Below are 21,307 nucleotides of genomic sequence, written 5' to 3' on the forward strand. Positions count from 1 at the left end.
AAAAATTTTGGCTCTTCTATTTTAAACATGTATTTTTATAATAAAAAAATTGTTAAAAGTTCCATAAAGAGAGCAGATGATGTCATAGTGCTTACAGACTCTTCTGGACTTTAGAGTCAAAATCAGAGCTTGCCACCTATACCAGGGAAGGAACAAGAAAGGTGCGTCAGTTTATCATGAAACACAATGATTCTCAAAACTTGATGTTGTGTCAGGAAGTATTCTGCTACTGGCAAGACCTTTTTTTTTTTTTTATTCTAGTTGGGTTATACAATAGAAACCTTGAGAGAGTAATTTGAGATTGAAGGGTACTGGGTGATTGCTCAAACTCATTTATATAATTAGTGAAGAAAGTGCCTTTTTTGAGATTCTCATATATGAGTATGGGTTTGCCAGTCATGTAAAGTTTATATTTTTAAATTTCCTAGTCCAAACAAAACAACATGTTTATCCTCAATTTGGCCCATAGGCCCTATTGATGACACCTACTCTGGTGTTTCACTTGAGTGGAATAAATGTGGAGGTCAGTGAAGTTGGATCCATAACCCCAAGAGAAAAGGACATTGTGTGGGCTGTGTACATGTAAAAGTCCCTTGGATGTGGATGATACAAGGTTTGTGGATGGCAGGGAATAGGAGAGCAGGACATGATATAGGCAGACACATGGGCTTCAAAGGAGCTAATTTATTTTTACATTAATTTGAAGGAATAGTGGACTGGAAGTAGTACTGGGGAACAAGGAAAGGAGGGATGTGTAGCAGGAAACACCTATTTGAGCAGCTGCAGGAAAAGCAATACCCTTAGGGAATAACAAGTTTGAGTTAAGGCTAGAAGTTGGAAGGAATATTTAGTGAAGAAGTTAGAGTTAGGAAAACAGATTTACCATAGCAGCAAGTGCAGTGGAAAGGCTTGATAGGTAGAGTAGGACAGGGTTATTGAGGCATAGACAGTAAGAAGACTAAAGCCCATGTAGCTAACAAGTGCTATGGAAGCCCAAGTGAATTGGAAGTGCTCGTAGGTTAGTCATGGCCACTGAAAAGACGCATAATGTGTTTAAAAATAAGTATAAGACGTGAGTATGACAAAATTGGCCGCAAGAAAAAAAAATTGTCATTGATGAGAATTCAACCTTGGATAATGTTTTTAAAAATCTGACTCATAATTTTATTTGAAACTGGAACCTCAAGTACAACAAGGTTTATCAAATGCTTACTATGTCCTGAATTCTGTGGTAACTAGTTTAGTCTAGCAACACTTTTAATCTTCACAAAATCCTATGAAATAGATAATCCACCACTTACTGTTTTGTTCCTTTCACTTGATTTTTGTGCCTTATTTTCTTCACTTGAAAATTAGGGCTGATAGTAATAGTATGTACATCACAGAGGATTAAAAGAGACAATCCATGAGACACTGAGAACAGTGTCTAGTGCCAGGTCCATAAAGCTTACCTATTATTACCAATACTACTTCTTATATGACTGCTAATGTAATGACTATTCTTGTCATTTCACAGATGAGGCTAAGAGAGATTGAGAAACTTGTCCGAAGTGATGTCACGCAGAGAATACGTAGAGGAGTAAGATTTCAAATGCACATATCCTCACGTTACTCCTCTTACCTCTGCTGAAGCATTTGAATGGCTTCCATTTGGTTTTAAGATACACACCAAAATTCTCAACAAAACTTGTGTGATCCAAACTGCACTTACCGCTAAGTTTTATACCATGCTTCCCTCTCTCTGTGCTCCAGCCACAGTGACCTTCTTTTACTACCCGTAAGTCAGATAGTTTGTTCTCTCCTCACAAACGGTTTTGTAGTACTATCTCTGTGTCAGTGGCACTCACTCTCTTACATATTTTCATCCTTCCATAAGAAGAGTTCATCTCTTCTTTAGGGAAGCTTTTGTTAACTTCTCTAACTAGGATAATGACCCAGTCACATGTTTTCATGAAACTGCATACCTCTTCTTGGTAACACTTAACATAGCTATAATTTTTTGTGTGTGTTTTTCTGATTAGTACATTTCCTCCAGTAGACACAAGTCATCCTCTTTGTTCTCCTTTGTGAGTCTGACCTACTATTTAACATGGAGAGGTTGAAAGAAAAAAAAATTAACTAAAATTGATTGCAAAAAGGAAAAGGAATAAAAGGAACACAGTAGTGTTAAATAATAAAACAAATTGGATAAAGAGTTTAGGAAATGGAGTAATTTTAAAAGAGATGAACAAAAAGTAAGAACTAAGTAAAATAATGTAAAAAGATGTATAAACAAGTAAATAATGAACTTAGAAGAAGTAAAAATAAAATGTGGAACAGCAACATAAAAACATTGGATAAGGCATTCAAGAGAGGTGAGAACAAACTGTCCGTGACAGCTGAACACCTAAGCTGGTTTCAGATGGACTTCTAAGATGAGACAAGATCCAAGAAGATGGGAGCAGGGAAGGTGTCAGACCATGAGCTTTAGGGAATAAAGATAACTATTGTGTTTACTTTCTTTTGAGAAGAAGTTTTAGATTGATTTGTCAATGACAGCTAATGTTTGGCAAAGTGGTAATACAGGAAGAAAGAGATATTTCTTAGCATAATTCTTGATATGGTTTGGATTTGTGTTCCTGCCAAAATCTCATGTCAAATTGGAGGAGGGACCTGGTGAGAGGTGATTAAATCATGGAGGTGGATTTCCCCCTTGCTGTTCTGGTAATAGTGAGTGAATTCTCAGGAGATCTGATCATTTAAAGTGTTTGGCACCTCCCCCCACCTCTTTTCCTGCTCTGCCATGTAAGACGTGCTTGCTTCACCTTTGTCTTACAATGTGATTGTAAGTTTCCTGAGGCTTCCTAGTCATGCTTCCTGTACAGCCTGTGGAACTGTGAGTCAATTAAACTTCTTTTCTTCATAAATTACCCAGTCTTAGGCAGTTCTGTATAACAGTGTGAGAACAGACTAATACAATTCTCTACAAGGAAGAGATCTACATGTCTTCTAATGAGCAGGCTAAACATAAAAAGGTAATAACAGACTACAAGACTTGTGTTTTGCCTGGGGTGCATAAGGTGTGTAAAGTGAAGGATAGAGTATAATTAATTAGGAAAATAGAAGATATTTTTAGAGGCCATGTTGTTGTAGAGAGAAGAGAGCCAATGAGGAATAAAGCCAACTTCTAGCAGAAATGACTGTTAAGAAAAGGACCTCAGTTTTAGGTGGTAACTGCCTGAGTTGACAGTATGCCACTGATTCATAAGAAACAGGGGAGGATAAAACAAGGGGTGAGCAAAGATTTTGGTTGGAAAGATTCAATAACTATAGACTTAGTGTAGAATATTGTAGGATGAGTTCAGTTTTAGAGTCAAGACCCTCTGTGTTCAAACCATACATCATCACATTCTGTTAGTGTCAGCTTTTATGCTCCTCAGACTGGAGTGAAAAACAGATGTGCTCAATGTTTCAATTCTTTCTGAAAAATAATTTTACTAGCAGTAATAAAAATTTTTTACACTGTCAAAAAGCACATATATTTTGAAGTAGGATGAAACATCTGCCTGACGAATTTAAAAAATAAAGACATTTCTCGCTGATTAGTAGTAGCTGTGGGATATGCCTTCATATTTCTTACAGCCCATTTTCAATTTCCTTTGTCATTAAGAGGACTTTAGTTAAAAAATCAAGAGGCTATATGAACCTGCTTTGAATCACTATAAAAGTGGGGTTGGGTGGTGGTGTAATGACTTTTTGTATTGAACCACCTAGCCCTGATCCTAACATGTGATCTGTGCCCAGAAGTACTATTTTCCTTGTCCTACTCCTCCTCTCTTCCATTTATGACAAGAATAGGTGATGCTTCAATTTTTAAGTTTAAAAAAATTCCTCTATTCAGGGATTCAGCTTCTTCCTGGTTTAGTCTTGGGAGAGTGTAAGTGTCCAGGAAATTATCCATTTCTTCTAGATTTTGTAGTTTATTTGAGTAGAGGTGTTTAATAGTATTCTCTGATGGTAGTTTGTATTTCTGTGGGGTCGGTGGTGATACCCCTTTTATCATTTTTTATTGCATCTATTTGATTCTTCTCTCTTTTCTTCTTTATTAGTCTTGCTAGTGGTCGATCAATTTTGTGGATCTTTTCAAAAAACGAACTCGTGGATTCATTGATTTTTTGGAGGGTTTTTTGTGTCTATCTCCTTCAGTTCTGCTCTGATCTTAGTTATTTCTTGCCTTCTGCTAGCTTTTGAATGTGTTTGCTCTTGCTTCTCTAGTTCTTTATATTGTGATGTTAGAGTGTCAATTTTAGATCTTACCTGCTTTCTCTTGTGGGCATTTAGTGCTATAAATTTCCCTCTACACATAATTAATAGCCTACCAACCAAAAAGTCCAGGACCAGATGGATTCACAGCTGAATTCTACCAGAGGTACAAGGAGGAGCTGGTACCATTCCTTCTGAAACTATTCCAATCAATAGAAAAAGAGGGAATCCTCCCTAACTCATTTTATGAGGCCAACATCATCTTGATACCAAACCCTGGCAGAGACACAACAAAAAAAGATAATTTTAGACCAATATCCCTGATGAACATCGATGCAAAAATCCTCAATAAAATACTGGCAAACCGGATCCAGCAGCACATCAAAAAGCTTATCCACCATGATCAAGTGGGCTTCATCCCTGGGATGCAAGGCTGGTTCAACATACGCAAATCAATAAACGTAATCCAGCATATAAACAGAAACAAAGACAAAAACCACATGATTATCTCAATAGATGCAGAAAAGGCCTTTGACAAAATTCAACAGCCCTTCATGCTAAAAACGCTCAATAAATTTGGTATTGATGGAACATATCTTAAAATAATAAGAGCTATTTATGATAAACCCACAGCCAATATCATACTGAATGGGCAGAAACTGGAAAAATTCCCTTTGAAAACTGGCACAAGACAGGGATGCCCTCTCTCACCACTCCTATTCAACATAGTGTTGGAAGTTCTGGCTAGGGCAATCAGGCAAGAGAAAGAAATCAAGGGTATTCAGTTAGGAAAAGAAGAAGTCAAATTGTCCCTGTTTGCAGATGACATGATTCTATATTTAGAAAACCCCATTGTCTCAGCCCAAAATCTCCTTAAGCTGATAAGAAACTTCAGCAAAGTCTCAGGATACAAAATTAATGTGCAAAAATCACAAGCATTCTTATACACCAGTAACAGACAAACAGAGAGCCAAGTCAGGAATGACCTTCCATTCACAATTGCTTCAAAGAGAATAAAATACCTAGGAATCCAACTTACAAGGGATGTAAAGGACCTCTTCGAGGAGAACTACAAACCACTGCTCAGTGAAATAAAAGAGGACACAAACAAATGGAAGAACATACCATGTTCATGGATAGGAAGAATCAATATTGTGAAAATGGCCATACTGCCCAAGGCCATTTATAGATTCAATGCCATCCCCTTAAAGCTACCATTGAGTTTCTTCATAGAATTGGAAAAAACTGCTTTAAAGTTCATATGGAACCAAAAAAGAGCCCACATTTCCAAGACAATCCTAAGTCAAAAGAACAAAGTTGGAGGCATCACGCTACCTGACTTCAAACTGTACTACAAGGCTACAGTAACCAAAACAGCATGGCACTGGTACCAAAACAGAGATATAGACCAATGGAACAGAACAGAGTCCTCAGAAATAATACCACACATCTACAGCCCTCTGATCTTTGACAAACCTGAGAAAAACAAGAAATGGGGAAAGGATTCCCTATTTAATAAATGGTGCTGGGAAAATTGGCTAGCCATAAGTAGAAAGCTGAAACTGGATCCTTTCCTTACTCCTTATATGAAAATTAATTCAAGATGGATTAGAGACTTAAATGTTAGACCTAATACCATAAAAACCCTAGAAGAAAACCTAGGTAATACCATTCAGGACATAGGCAGGGGCAAGGACTCCATGTCTAAAGCACCAAAAGCAACGGCAACAAAAGCCAAAATTGACAAATGGGATCTCATTAAACTAAAGAGCTTCTTCACAGCAAAACAAACTACCATCAGAGTGAACAGGCAACCTACAGAATGGGAGAAAATTTTTGCAATCTACTCATTTGACAAAGGACTAATATCCAGAACCTACAAAGAACTCAAACAAATTTACAAGAAAAAAACAACCCCATCAAAAAGTGGGCAAAGGATGTGAACAGACATTTCTCAAAAGAAGACATTCATACAGCCAACAGACACATGAAAAAATGCTCATCATCACTGGCCATCAGAGAAATGCAAATCAAAACCACAGTGAGATACCATCTCACACCAGTTAGAATAGCAATCATTAAAAAGTCAGGAAACAACAGGTGCTGGAGAGGATGTGGAGAAATAGGAACACTTTTACACTGTTGGTGGGATTGTAAACTGGTTCAACCATTATGGAAAACAGTATGGTGATTCCTCAAGGATCTAGAACTAGAAGTATCATATGACCCAGCCATCCCATTGCTGTGTATATACCCAAAGGATTATAAATCATGCTGCTATAAAGACACATGCACACGTATGTTTATTGCGGCACTACTCACAATAGCAAAGACTTGGAATCAACCCAAATGTCCGTCAGTGACAGACTGGATTAAGAAAATGTGGCACATATACACTATGGAATACTATACAGCCATAAAAAAGGATGAGTTTGAGCCGTTTGTAGGGACATGGATGCAGCTGGAAACCATCATTCTCAGCAAACTATCGCAAGAACAGAAAACCAAACACCGCATGTTCTCACTCATAGGTGGGAACTGAACAATGAGATCGCTTGGACTCGGGAAGGGGAACATCACACACTGTGGCCTATCACGGGAGGGGAGAGGGGGGAAGGATTGCATTGGGAGTTATACCTGATGTAAATGACAAGTTGCTGGGTGCTGACGAGTTGATGGGTGCAGCACACCAGCATGGCACAAGTATACATATGTAACAAACCTGCACATTATGCACATGTACCCTAGAACTTAAAGTATAATAGAAAGAAAGAAAGAGAGAGAGAGAGAGAGAGAGAGACAGAAAGAAAGAAAGAAAGAAAGAAAGAAAGAAAGAAAGAAAGAAAGAAAGAAAGAAAGAAAGAAAGAAAGAAAGAAAGAAAGAAAGAAAGGAAGAGAGAAAGAAAGGAGAAAAAAAATAATTCCTCTTCCAATATTGGGCAACTACAGACCTTTCCAACCAAAATCTTTGCTCACAGGAATATATATATATTTCTATATCATTGATATAGAAATCTATATCAAATCTGTATCATTTGATGTAGAATATATATGTAATATTTATATATCAAATACATAGTGGAGGATATTCTTTTAGAAAATATTCATTATATACAGGTATAATTTAATTTTTTACTTTTTAAAAAAATTATTCCTTTAGCCAATCAAGGGGCAAGCCCCAGGAGTCAGGACGAGTCCTAATGCTGTGACCCAGTCACACCGCAGTGCTTGCCCATGTCCCGCCGGCCCACTCCTTGTTGACCTGCACTGCTGTGGCCGCAGCGGCACCATGACTGTGTGTGTCATGCTCTTGTCCTTGTTGGTGTCTAGTGTTTGGGGGAACGAGTGTAGTTCCTGTTCTGTTATTTTCATAAATGGAAGTTGGCCTATACCAGGAGAGTGAATCCCAGACGTGATGCATTGTCCATGGGCTTCTCTGTGAAGGAAAACCTTTCTTGGCCAGGACTTGCAGTAGGTGACCTGTTTCATCGTCCTTGGGCTACCCTCATGGTGATGGTGAAGGGAGTGGACAAACTGGCTCTACCATCAGGCAGTGTCATTTCATACCTTTTGGAGAATGCAGTTCCTTTTGGTCTTGACAGTGTTGCAATTTCCATTCACTCTTTATTTCCCGAGGAAATTCCTGTTGTTTTGCAGTTGGTTCTTAGTGAGGAAAAAGTGTATTTGGTAGGGAAAGCAAACTCAGTGTTTGAAGACCTTTCAGTCACCTTAGGACAACTCCATTATCACTTGTTTCAGGAAAACTCCATTCTCAGTTCACTTCCCTGAATTCTCTGAGTAGGAACAATGGAGTTGACCTGCTCTTTCTTTCTGAACTCCAAGTGCTCCATGATATTTCAAGCTTGGTGTCTTGTCATAAGCATCTAGCCAAGGATCATTCTCCTGATTTATATTCACTGGAACTGGCATGTTTGGATGAAACTGGGAAGCATTACGGGGAAGACTGAACAATTCAGAGTTGCTTCTAATATCCTTGTTGACATTCTTCAAAAGTTTGCAGGTGACATGTACAATCTTTATGGTGGGAATGCAGTGGTAGAGTTAGTCACTGTTAAGTCATTTGACACCTCCCTCGTGAGGAAGACAGGGACTATCTTTGAGGCAAAACAAATGAAGAACCCAGCAAGTCCCTGTAACCTTGCATATAATTTTGAATATTCAGTGATTTTCAACATTATACTTTGAATAATGATTGCCTTGACCCTGGCTGTGGTTATCACCTCTTAAAATATTTGGAACATGGATTCTGGATATGATAGCATCATTTAGAGGATTACAAACCAGAATATTTGAATAGATTGAATATTCATTGTGCCAGAATTAGAAAAGGGGTTTGGAAATTGGCTGTTTTTTAAAATATATCTTACATTGTGATTTAAAGTAGATAGTATACTTTAAATTTATTAAAAACTCACATTTTTTCTCTATTTGGTGTGTGCCTGTGGTTTTTTTATAGGGTGAATTATAGTATTGATGTGAATCAAACTGTATGGTGTAGTTTCCATAATACACTGAAATATGATATAGCCATTTACTAACACGATTTAATTCCCTCTAATGAGTTTAGAAATATGCACTGAAAGAAATTATAACATTTAGAATAGCTTGTGCTATTTATTATGGAAAAAATGCACTGAATTTATTAGAGAAACTTAATGAATGTTTAACTTCTTTACACAGCATAGGTGAAAATCATGTTTGGGCTGTTGTATGCTGTGAACAATTTGTAAATGTCTTCATTTGATGTAAGTATCTCTGAAACAAGAGAAAACGTTTTTAACTTCAATTAGCCCTAAAATACGGATGTGATTATACAATCGCTTAGTTTTGAAACTTTCTGATTGACAGAAGATGGCTGCTTTTTAACCTTCTTCTTCAAGTTTGGTGACCCATACGGTCTAGTATGGATACTAAAAATAATTACTTTTATCTAAGAAGAAACTAGCCTTGTGGAGTATAAATGCTTTTAATTATACACACAAAAATCACTGAAGCATGATTATAAAATATTTTTAGTTCAGTAACTTGTCCCCTTGTGTAAGTTACTATGGTTTGTGGTCCAACTTCATCCTATAGAATATTAAGTGGAAGTGGATGAGTTCTACTTTTTATGTTGGAGTGTACTCACGTCTATAAAGACTGACACGTTAATAATAATTCTGAAAAAAAATTTTCTTTAAAACTCTTGTACTTAGCCAATGTTTAATGTCCTATTTACATAATGGAGTCTGAAACTCAGAGGAACTCCCTGGGTACCCAAAAGTATAATGTATATCTAATAGAGTGATATATATATATATATTAGTTCTATATATTCAGGTCATAAAACACAATTACATTTAAAAGAATTTTAGACAGAAGCAACTTTGAATATATTAAAGCTGCAGTGCAGAAGCACATTAAAGTTTTAAGGATAAACATTTTTTCCACTGGAGGGTGCAATTTGTCAGTATATCAAAATATTCACAGTTCCTTTAATGAATATACTTTATAAATAATATCAGAGAACTGATTGTTTCTAAGACACTAACACAGAATGCTAAGCAAATTTCATGAAACTTTAAATAAATGAAATTTCCCCAATAGGAATCTGGACTTTATTCCACAATACACTTATGTGTAATTAGTATCAAGTAAGCTGAACATAATTTTATTCTTTTATTACTTTTTTTGGATAACATATATGACTTTCTTGGCTATTAATACCGCAAAAATGTATGCTAATAATTCATGCTGAAGATACAGTTCTACTTATTATTAAGTTTTATAGTTGTTTTCTTTAGCAGTCTATGCATTTATTTAAAATTCTTTATGAAATACAGATTTATTTTATTAGACTTTATACTCAGTAATAATGGGTAGTCTAAGATTAAATGTAAATTAAATAAACAAAATTAACATATAAATTTAACTGAAATTTTTTTGTTATATACAACATATAGTATGAAGGCTATTAGACAATGTGTGCTTTAAATATAATACTAATGAAACATGAATTATAATAAAATCTAGTATTTATTAAGCACTGGCTAGGTATGAGGCACAGTTCTATATTTATTAACTTTGCATTTGTAATTTACTTACTCATCACAACAACCTCAACAAATAGATATAATTTTCTCCATTTCACAGATGAATTCAATGTGCCAAGTGACTTGTCCAATTCCATACAATTAATACCTGAACTCCGCTGAGATGGCCTGGCTCCAGAGCCCAGACTTAATCACTATTCAACAACTGTGTTAACCTTGTTGATGCCAACCACTGCTACTCAAATACCAATGTGTTGATTTTTATTTTAGACACTTGAAGTCAGGCACTTTCCATTATGAGTTAATGTTTCAAAGTTATCCATCAAATATGTGTTTATGTTTTCTATTTGGCCTAAATTAATATAACTTATTTAATTATGACTTAGATAAATGAAACTGTGGCAGAGCATCTTAATTGCCTACCCCACCAGCTCTTTCCATCCCTCTCAGTAACAAAACATCAATATTTTGCTGGCACATTGCCACAGTATAAGACTACATTTTCCAGCCTCCCTCTCAGATATGAATGGCCACATAAATGAATGAACTAACATTTGGCTCCTTGTTACTTATGTAATGAAATGTTAAGTGTAAGTGTTGTGTGGAACTTCCGGGAAGTCTTCTCAAAAACTAAGGTCTGTGATCTTGCTGCACTTACTCTTAGTTACTGTTTTCCACTACCTGCAGTGTGGGCATGAAGAGCAGCTAGAGCTTAACAGCTATTTTGGATCTTGGGGCAGGATAACAGAATGACAGCCAGACAAGGAAGGAACTACTATCTCCGTTAAGCCCATATTTTGAGTCTTCCTAGCATACACAACTGTATCTAATCCTACTAACAAGTTTGATAGGTTTTAAGAGTTCATTTTGTCTATCTTTTGGGCCTCAGTCCACCCCAGATCACAGCCTTTCTTCCTTTCCTCTTTTCTTTTCTTTTTTCTTTTCTTTTCTTTTCTTTTTTTCTTTCTATGGTAATCTCATTCCATCACCCAGGCTGGAGTGCAGTGGTGCAATCTCTGCTTACTGCAATTCTGCCTCCCGGGTTCAAGTGATTCTTGAGCCTCAGCCTCCCGAGGAGCCGGGACCAGAGGAGCGCACCATTATGCCCAACTAATTTTTGTATCTTTTGTGGAGATGTGGAGATGGGGTTTTACCATGTTGCCCAGGCTGGTTTTGAACTCCTGAACTGAAACGATCCACCTGCCTCAGCCTCCCAAAGTGTGGGGATTATAGGCATGAGCCACTATGCCCAATAGATATGATTCTACCATGAGGTCATCAAATATCCTTACAAGCTACATGAACTTTGAATATGTTATTAAGCTACTAATATATTTATGCTTATTTTTTACATCATAATTTTTTAAAGATAATTTCTACCTGAAGTCCAAAATTATTTACTTAAATTATTTTACAAGTAGTAGTAACTTGTGTAGTAGTGATTTGTGATCAATTTTTAAATTGTCAATTATTAAAATACTTTAGTTTTTGCAGATTGTATTTCCCCTTTTGTAACCAGGAAGGTACTTGTTTTAGGCTATGTGTTTGTGCCCTGTCCCCTGCCATCCATCTGTTGAAATCCTAACCCCTAATGGGATGATATTAGTAGGAGGTTGGGCCTCTGGGCAGTAATTAGGTTTAAATGAGGTCATGAGGGTAGAGCCCTCATGATGCTATTAGCATCCATAGAAGAAGAGAGAGGCAATATTCTCTCTCCCCTAGTGTGTGTTCGCACCAAGGAAGGCCATGTGAGGTTGTTTTCAGGAAGAGGACTGTTTCCATGATGCTGTTAAAGATAAACCCAAGACTGGGAAGAAAAAGAGGTTTAATTGGACTTACAGTTCAACGTGACTGGGGAGGCCTCAGTCATGGTGGGTGGCAAAAGGCACTTCTTACATGGTGACAGTGAGAGAAAATGAAGAGATGCAAGAGCAAAAACCCCTGATAAAACCATTGGATCTTGTGAGACTTACTACCATGAGAACAGTATGGGGGAAACTGTCCCCATGATTCAAATTATCTCCCACCAGGGTCCTCCCACAACATATGGGAATTATAGTAATACAATTCAAGATGAGCTTTGGATGGGGACACAGAGCCAAACCATATCATTCCATCCTTGACCCCTGTGAATGTCATGTCCTCATATTTCAAAACCAATCATGCCTTCCCAACAGTTCTCCAAAGTCTTATCTCATTTCAGCATTAAGCCAAAAGTCCACAGTTCAAAATGTCATCTGAGACAAGGCAAGTCTCTTCTGCCTATGAGCCTGTAAAATCAAAAGCAAGCTAGTTACTTTCTAGATACAATGGGGGTACAGGTATTGGGTAAATACAGCCATTCCAAATGAGAGAAATTGGACAACACAAAGGGGTTACAGGGCCCATGCAAGTTTGAAATCCAGCAGGGCAGTCAAATTCTAAATGATCTCCAAAATGATCTCCTTTGACTCCATGTCTCATATCCAGGTCATGCTGATGCAAGAGGTAGGTTCCCATAGTCTTAGGCAGCTCTGCCCCTGTAGTTTTGCAGGGTATAGCCCCACTCCTGGCTGCTTTCACAGGCTGGAATTGAGTGTCTGTGGCTTTTCCAGGCTCATGGTACAAGCTGTCGGTGGATCTACCAGTCTGGCATCTGGAGGACAGTGGCCCACTTCTCACAGCTCCACTAGGCAGTGCTCCAGTAGGGACTCTGTGTCGGGGCTCCAACCCCACAGTGCCCTTCTGCACTGCCCTAGCAGGGGTTCTCCATGAGGGCTCCACTCCTACAGGCAACTTTTGCCTGGGCATCCAGGCGTTTCTTTACGTCTTCTGAAATCTAGATGGAGGTTCCCAGACTTCAATTCTTGACTTCTGTGCACCCATAGGCTCAACACCACGTGGGAACTGCCCAGGTTTGGGGCCTACACCCTCTGAAACCATGGGCTGAGCTGTACCTTGACCCCTTTTAGCAATGACTGGGACACAAGGCACCAAGTCCCTAGGCTGCACACAGCATGGGGACCTGGGACTGGGCCCACGAAACCATTCTTTCCTCCTAGGCTTCTGGGTCTGTGATAGGAGGTCCTGCCATGAAGACCTATCACATTCCCTGGAGACATTTTCCCCATTGTTTTGGGGATTAACATTTGGCTCCTTGTTACTTATGCAAATTTCTGCAGCCAGCTTGAATTTCTCCTAAAAAAAAATGTTTTTTTTTCCATGATGAGATACCATCTCACACCAGTTAGAATGGTGATCATTAAAAAGTCAGGAAACAACAGGTGCTGGAGAGGATGTAGAGAAATAGGAACACTTTTATACTGTTGGTGGGACTGTAAACTAGTTCAACCATTGTGGAAGACAGTGTGGTGATTCCTCAAGGATCTAGAACTAGAAATACTATTTGACCCAGCCATCCCATTACTGGTTATATACCCAAAGGATTATAAATCATGCTGCTATAAAGACACATGCAGGAGGGGATATAGCTCAGGGTTAGAGCATTGGACTGCAGACCAAGACACATGCACACATATGTTTATTGTGGAACTATTCACAATAGCAAAGACTTGGAACCAACCCAAATGCCCATCAATGATAGACTGGATTAAGGAAATGTGCCACATATACACTATGAAATACTAGGCAGCCATAGAAAAGGATGAGTTCATGTCCTTTATAGGGACATGGATGAAGCTGGAAACCATCATTCTGAGCAAACTGTTGCAAGGACAGAAAACCAAACACTGCATGTTCTCACTCATAGGTGGGAATTGAACAATGAGAACACTTGGACACAGGGCAGGGAACATAACACACTGGAGCCTGTCGTGGGGTGTGGGGAGCGGGGAAGGATAGAATTAGGAGATATACCTAATGCAAAAGATGAGTTAACGGGTGCAGCACACCAACATGGCACGTGTATACATATGTAACAAACCTGCACGTTGTGCACATGTACTCTAGAACTTAAAGTATAATTTTTAAAAAATTGATTTTTCTTTTCTGCTGCATCGCCAGGCCGCAAATTTTCTGAACTTTTATGCTCTTTTTCCCTTTTGAAATGAAATGCTGTAACAGCACCCAAGTCACCATTTGAATGTTTTGCTGCTTAGAAATTTCTTCCACCAGATACCTTAAATCATCTCTCTCAAGTTCAAAGTTCCACAAATCTCTAGGGCAGGGGCAAAATGCCACCAGTCTCTTTGCTAAAACATAACAAGAGTCACCTTTACTCCAGTTTCCCAACAAGTTCCTCATCTCCATCTGAGACCCCCTTATTGTCCAATATCGCTATCAGCATTTTGGGCAAAGCCATTCAACAAGTCTCTGGGAAGTTCCAAGCTTTCCCACATTTTCCCGTCTTCTTCTAAGCCCTCCAAACTGTTCCAACCTCTGCCTGATACCCAGTTCCAAAGTGGCTTCCACGTTTTTGGATATCTTTTCAGCAATGCCCACTCTGCTGGTACCAAGGTACTGTATTAGTCCGTTTTCAGGCTGCTGATAAAGACATACCCCAGACTGGGAAAGAAAAGAGGTTTAATTGGATTTACAGTTCCACGTGACTGGGGAGGCCTCAGAATCATGGCGGGAGGTGAAAGGCACTTTTTACATGGTGTCAGCGAGAGAAAATGAGGAGATGCAAAAGCGGAAACCCCTGATCAAACCATCAGATCTTGTGAGACTTACTACCATGAGAACAGTATGAGGGAAATTGCCCCCTTGATTCAAATTGTCTCCCACTGCATTCCTCCCACAACATGTGGGAATTATGGGAGAACAATCCAAGACAAGATTTGGGTGGAGACACAGAGGCAAACTATATCAAGGACCCTCTCCAAGAACCTGACCATGCTGACACCCTGTTCTTGGACTTCCAGCCTCCAGAAATAAATGAGAAATAAATATGTGTTTTATGTGCCACCAAGTCTGTGATATTCTGTCATAGCAGCTCAAACTGACAGGGACAGGCATTATGGTGTACTCTTCTTAAGTTCAAATAAATTTGAAAGTATTTTATGAGATTAGTAACATGATGTGGTAGTAAAATTGAATAAGTATGACGCAGCTATTTTCTGTAAAGGAACTTGCAAACTTCCTAGCTTCCTGGCATTTCCTCTTTGCTCAGACATAAGCCTAGAGCCTTCTGATTTGTCTTTTCCCTCCCCCAAATCCTAATTAATTATTTATTAATACAATTTCAACTTTTAGATTCACGGGTACATTTGCAGATTTGTTCCATGGGCATATTGCATGACATTGAGGTTTGGGGTATGAGTGATCCCGTCACCCAGATAGTGAGCATAGTGCCCAATAGGTGGTTTTTCAGCCCTTGTTCCCCTCCTTTTCTCCCTTCTCTAGTAGTTCCCAGTGTCTATTGTTCCCGTCCCATGTCTATGTGCAGTCAATGTTTAGCATTCACTTTTAAGTGAGAACATAGGCTATTTGGTTTTCTGTTTCTGAATTAATTCAATTAGGATAACGGTCTGCCTGCTAATTTGTCTTTAAACTTGCCATCTGCTTCTCATTTTAAAGAAAAAGAATAATGAGGCTTGTTTTAAGGTCTTTTCCTCGCGATTTAAGCAAGGTTTGGGGGGAAAAAAAAGACCTACAGCTTCACCCTAGATTAGAAGATGACCAAAAGTCTATGGGAGATATGGAAATCATACAGGTTTTAAGATTCTGCCATATGTAATAATAACAGTAGCAACATAATATGGTTTTAATGATGCTATCTTCTATAGCATTTATAATATGTTCGGCACTATGCTAATTGCATTATATGTATTAAGTCATGTTATCTTCATAGCACTCTGAAATAAGTACTAATGTTTTACAGCTGAGAGAACTCAGTCACATTGATACTAACTTGCTTGAAGTCACTCAGCTGCAGTGGAAATATTAAGACTTCAACTCATGCTTTTTGACCTTACAATATTACTGTAACGTCTTAATCCATTCAGATAATTGTTAGAATTATTGCATTGAATTAGCTCAATGAAAAATACAATTAGGGAAATATAAAAAGCTATACTAAATATTTTTTGGTCTGTACTATCAGATCCTCTTTCTTGGATCGAAGTGTAAATTTATGTAAATCACTGTTAGAATATGTATTGCATTAATAATACAAGATTTTTAATTTTTTAGCCACCTTAGATAAGTTCCACAAAAATTTATAGTAGTTACCTCAAATTCTTCATGTTTTTTCTATTTATGGGATTTCACCATATGTAGGTCTTAACATAGATATGACAACTCAAGTTTAGATTCAGTCTTGGGAAATAATCACTATGTGGCAAATTGACTATCTGATAAGTTATTGATTATATCTAGTTCTCTTCACTTCTGGTTGCTCTTGCAGGTGAATAAAATTATCCACTTTCATGTCTACCAGCAGTATGTGAAAGGAAATAATAGTTAGAACTAGAAGGATCCTTGAAAATCAATCAATTACTCCTTGTATTTTTTCAGAGAAAAAGAAGTCCCAGACTGATAAAATAGTCTTGACCAACATAATTTACCCAAAGAAAGGGTAGAGGTAAATATAGAGCGTGCACTCTAGTATCAGGAGTTCTAGGCTAAATCTTGGCTTTGCAATTGATTAATCAAAAATCTTAGACATGTTATTTAGTCTCTTGGAGGATCAAGTTTTTAACTGGCAAAATTAGAGATATTAAAGATGATAATATCTCATGAAATTGTCATTGATGATCAAATGATCAAATATAAGGCACAGTGTTTTGCAAACTATTAAGTGTTATGCAGATGTTTAGCTGTAATTAATAGACTTTGCTTCCCAATTTGGAGAGAAATGCTATAAAATGTGTATACCATCAACAATTTGGAATTGATTCTTGTAAGAAGACAAGAGCAGAATAAATTACAGCTTCTTTATTACATGTTTTATAAAGAGTTACAGGCATTATCTTAAATACTAAATAATTAGAATACAATTCCTGCTTCATTTTAAAGTCATATGTTTATAATCTCATAAAATTATTTTTAGGGTTGTCCAGTGCAAGTAGAACAGGACTACCCCCTCGTCATCTTATTTTTGATATTTTTCATAAATCACATGTAATATTTGAAAGGAATATCTACCATTTGCCACTTCCAGACTCCTCTTATAAGGTATTCCACATGCCTGTTGCCAGGTGAGTAGATGTGAGACTGGATTCTGGTAGAGCTGGAATCACAGAAGGATGTATGCTAAAGTCAGATAAAGTACAATAGGGGAACACATGAGGCTTGTTTTAAGGTCTTTTCCTCGCAATTTAAGCAAGGTTTGGGGGGGGAGTAAAAAAAAGACCTACAGCTTCACCCTAGATTAGAAGATGACCAAAAGTCTATGGGAGATATGGAAATCATACAGGTTTTAAGATTCTGCCATATGTAATAATAACATTTGATACCCTGGTAAGGACCCTAGGAAACAGTGCAAACATGCTGATAGAATGAAATTTATAGTATGAAGAAAGTGATGAACCACAATAAGCAATGTAGAAAATTCCAGAAATGACATCCCAGAGGCTGAAATAAGGGATTAAAAGACTAGGCAAAATGGGCATGGTAACTGGATATACCATGTATATGGAAAGACCACCAGATACCTAGTTTCCATGGAAGGTCTAGAACCATCACTGTTTACAATCAGGAACATTTTGGTGAGAGAAATACCAATATCAGAGTCTTAGCAGTAGCTCTCTTCTGTAGACGAGGGCTGATGATAGGAGATGCTATTTGTTGTAGGCTGAATAGTGCCTACCCCACCACAACCAAAGATGTCTCCATCCTAATTCTTGGAACCTACGGATGTGTAACCTTCATAATTTAAGGGACTTGGGAGATTTAATTAAATTAAGGATTCTGAGATGAGGAGATTATCCTGGACTACATAGGTGGGCCCAATGTAATTATAGGGGGTCCTTATAAGAGAAAGGTAGAAGGGTGAGAGTTAGAGAATGCGATGTGACAATGGAAGTAGGGGTTGTAATGATGCAGCCATGAACTAAGGAATGCAGGCAGCCTACAGAAGCTGGAAAATGCAAGTAAATGGATTATTCTCTTGAGGCTCCAAAGGGAATGCAGTTCAGATTACACTTTGATTTTAGCCTAGTGAGACTTATTTTGGATTTTGACACTCAAATCTGCAAGAGAATAAATTTTATATTGTTTTAGGATACTGTGTGTGGTAATTTGTTACAGTAGTAATGGGAAACCAATACACTTAAAGAACTGGGCTAACTGGTGGAAATGACACTCTAAGACAACAGAGATAAAATGGTAATGCTTAACAGTAAGGAGTCAGGTCGATGCAGTTACAGTAAAGAAGAGCAATGTTTGAGTGGTAGTCAGCAGATGTGAGACAAAGAGGGTTATAAGAGATGATGACCAGAACATGGTGTCTTTAGGGGCAAGATAGATGGGCAGCCAACACAGATACTACTCAGTCTACACAATGAAAATAAATCGAGAATAGATGTACAGAAGGCTGAGGCCAGTTGCTTCAGTTAAAAAAATCATGATTCCTCTTCTAAATTTTGGTTTTCAAACCCCAAATTCATTGACTGAAGGAGAGGCCAGGTCTCTAACAAAAAGGGCTCTTTGTTACCATATACACTTTCTAAGGGATCTAATACTATCACAGTAGGTCTTTCCTATATTTAGGTAACTACATTCTGGGGAAAGATAAATATACAAACATTTTAAGGACTGCTTAAACTCAGAATCTGAGTTGATACTGTTACTCAAGAGAACCAAAAATCTCATCACAGCCCCTCTATTAGAGTGAAGACATATGAGGGTCAAGTAATAGGATCCTGGCTCATATACTGCTCACAGAGTCCACTAGTTCCAAAGATATACTTCGGATTTATTTTCCTAGTCTTTGAAGGGATCATTTAAATGGATATCCTTGACAGTTGACACAACTCCCACTTTGGTTCTTTGGCCTGGGAAGAAAGAGTAATCATAGCAAGGAAGTTTAAGTGGAAGTTGTTGAAACTGCATCCCCATGTGGCCAAGATAGTTAAAAAAAACAAAACAAAAACAGTGTTCCATGTCAAGAAGAATGGTAGAAATTAATGCAATTTTTAAAAGTTGCAGAATTGGTGATACTGTATTTTCATTTGATCCACTGGTCTGATCTCTAGAAAAGTGAGATAGTTCCTGGAGGAATGACAATAGATACTGCAAACTCTGTCAAGTAGTTGCCCTAATTGCAACTGCCATACCAAATAAGGTACCTTTTCTAGCATCAATTAAAAAGAAAGTAGGTACATGTATCTGGGAAATGTATTTAAGTAGAATCTAAGTGGCACTAACCACAGTTCTCTACACTGCACCTGATCTCAAGGATGTAAATGATTGTCCTTATCTCTCTCCTCTACCGTGAACTCCAGAAGACCCTCACCCTCAGCTGTTCAAGGTGACTTACTGGGAGCATGACCCAGGCTCCCACCACAAGGAGTCTGAGCCCTTTGCTCACCAAGCCCTTCTTAGGGCACATCTTTTATATTTGCCCATTTACATTGAGATTGGTCAAGTATGTATCAAGAGCCACGTAGGTGAGGGCCAAACATGTTCCTCCCACCATACTACTAGAATATGCTTAACTGACAACCTATAGCTGTTGACTTATTCAAGGTCCACCTCAACTTTTGAGCCATGACTATGCTCTTCTCAGGGCAGGCAATGGCTGAGTATAATGGCAGTACATGGATCTAATCATTTCTGCCTAAAGTAATATCCCTCTAATGGGTTCTTCTAATAAGTTCTCTGCTGCAGAACTCCCCCACTGAGCTGGAGAGAAATTTGTCAGTCCTACATTGTGATTTGCTTAATCCCTTGCCAAATGCTGTCTCCTCCTTTTGTGTTTCACAGATGTTACCTCCCCTCCCCCAATACCTTGTTTTTACTCCTTACTCCATCTCTGTGTCTGCTTCCTAAAGAACCTGAGTGACCAGCACAAGGAGGTAGGGTAGGGTAGAGGCATGTGGATGCACCTATGGGAATGAGCATATGGTATGAAGATATTTTTATTACTTGTTGTAGTGGTTTTAAAAATGCATTGATAATCTTCTCTGGTTCCTGGTTCCCTCATCTTGAGTTTAGACTGAACCTAGTGACTCAATTTTAATGAACAGAATAAAGGGAAAGTGATGATGTGCAACTCTGGAGACTAGTTTATAAAAGGCACTGAGTTTCCTGACTCTTCTCTCTTGTATAGCTTTCTCTGGGGGAAGCAAACTAGCATGTCATGAGGACACTAAGTTATCACTGGAACAGCCCATGTGGTGAGGAACAAGCCTTCTTCCAACAGCCATCTGAGTGAGCTTGGAGATAGATCCGTCAGTCCCTAGACTGCAACCTCAGGAAACAACCTGACTACAACCTCTTGAAAGATTGTGAACTAGAAACAGCAGTTTTTAGTTGCCAAGAGTTGGAGGAATTTGTTAAACAGTAATAGTTAACAAATATAGACCCTCAGAAATTATCCACAGTTGAAGAGGCACTGAAAAAAGAGAGAAAATGACTTGCTCAGTTTTCATTAGTCAGCCTCTGTCATCAGCCACTTCAGTGATGGCATAATGGTTCCAAAGATAGAGAAGTCATGTGGGCAAGGACAGAAGCTATTCATGGTTCCAGTAACATAGGCTCCCATTCACCAAGGCTTATCTAGCTGCTGCTGCTCCTAGAAGTCCAATCTGGCAAAAATAGAGCACAACACTGAAACATCCTTTGAGGAAAGCAGTCAATTAGGCCAGATAATTACATTAGATCCTTTCTTCTATAGTGCAGAAATGGGCACATGCTCTTAGAATTCAGTTATGTCAGTCACATCCTATCCCATACTACTGAGAAACTGCTGGCCTGACAGAATGATGGAAGCATTTGTTGAAAGTACAACTGAGATACAAGCTCACAGATGCTTCCTTTTAAGAGTGGGGCATCATGTTTCAGGAGATAGTGTATATTTTAAATCTTTGACATATATGGCACTATGTCCCCAGTAGGCAAATATATGG

General features: G+C 38.2%; 1 pseudogene; it reads left to right on the top strand.

The window, feature by feature from the left end:
* The first annotated feature begins 7,531 nt into the window (after positions 1-7,531).
* LOC104658405 lies at positions 7,532-8,565 on the top strand (annotated as a pseudogene).
* Positions 8,566-21,307: the final 12,742 nt, after the last annotated feature.

Source organism: Rhinopithecus roxellana, chromosome 1, assembly GCF_007565055.1.
Source record: "Rhinopithecus roxellana isolate Shanxi Qingling chromosome 1, ASM756505v1, whole genome shotgun sequence".
In the NCBI taxonomy this organism is placed as follows: domain Eukaryota; kingdom Metazoa; phylum Chordata; class Mammalia; order Primates; family Cercopithecidae; genus Rhinopithecus; species Rhinopithecus roxellana.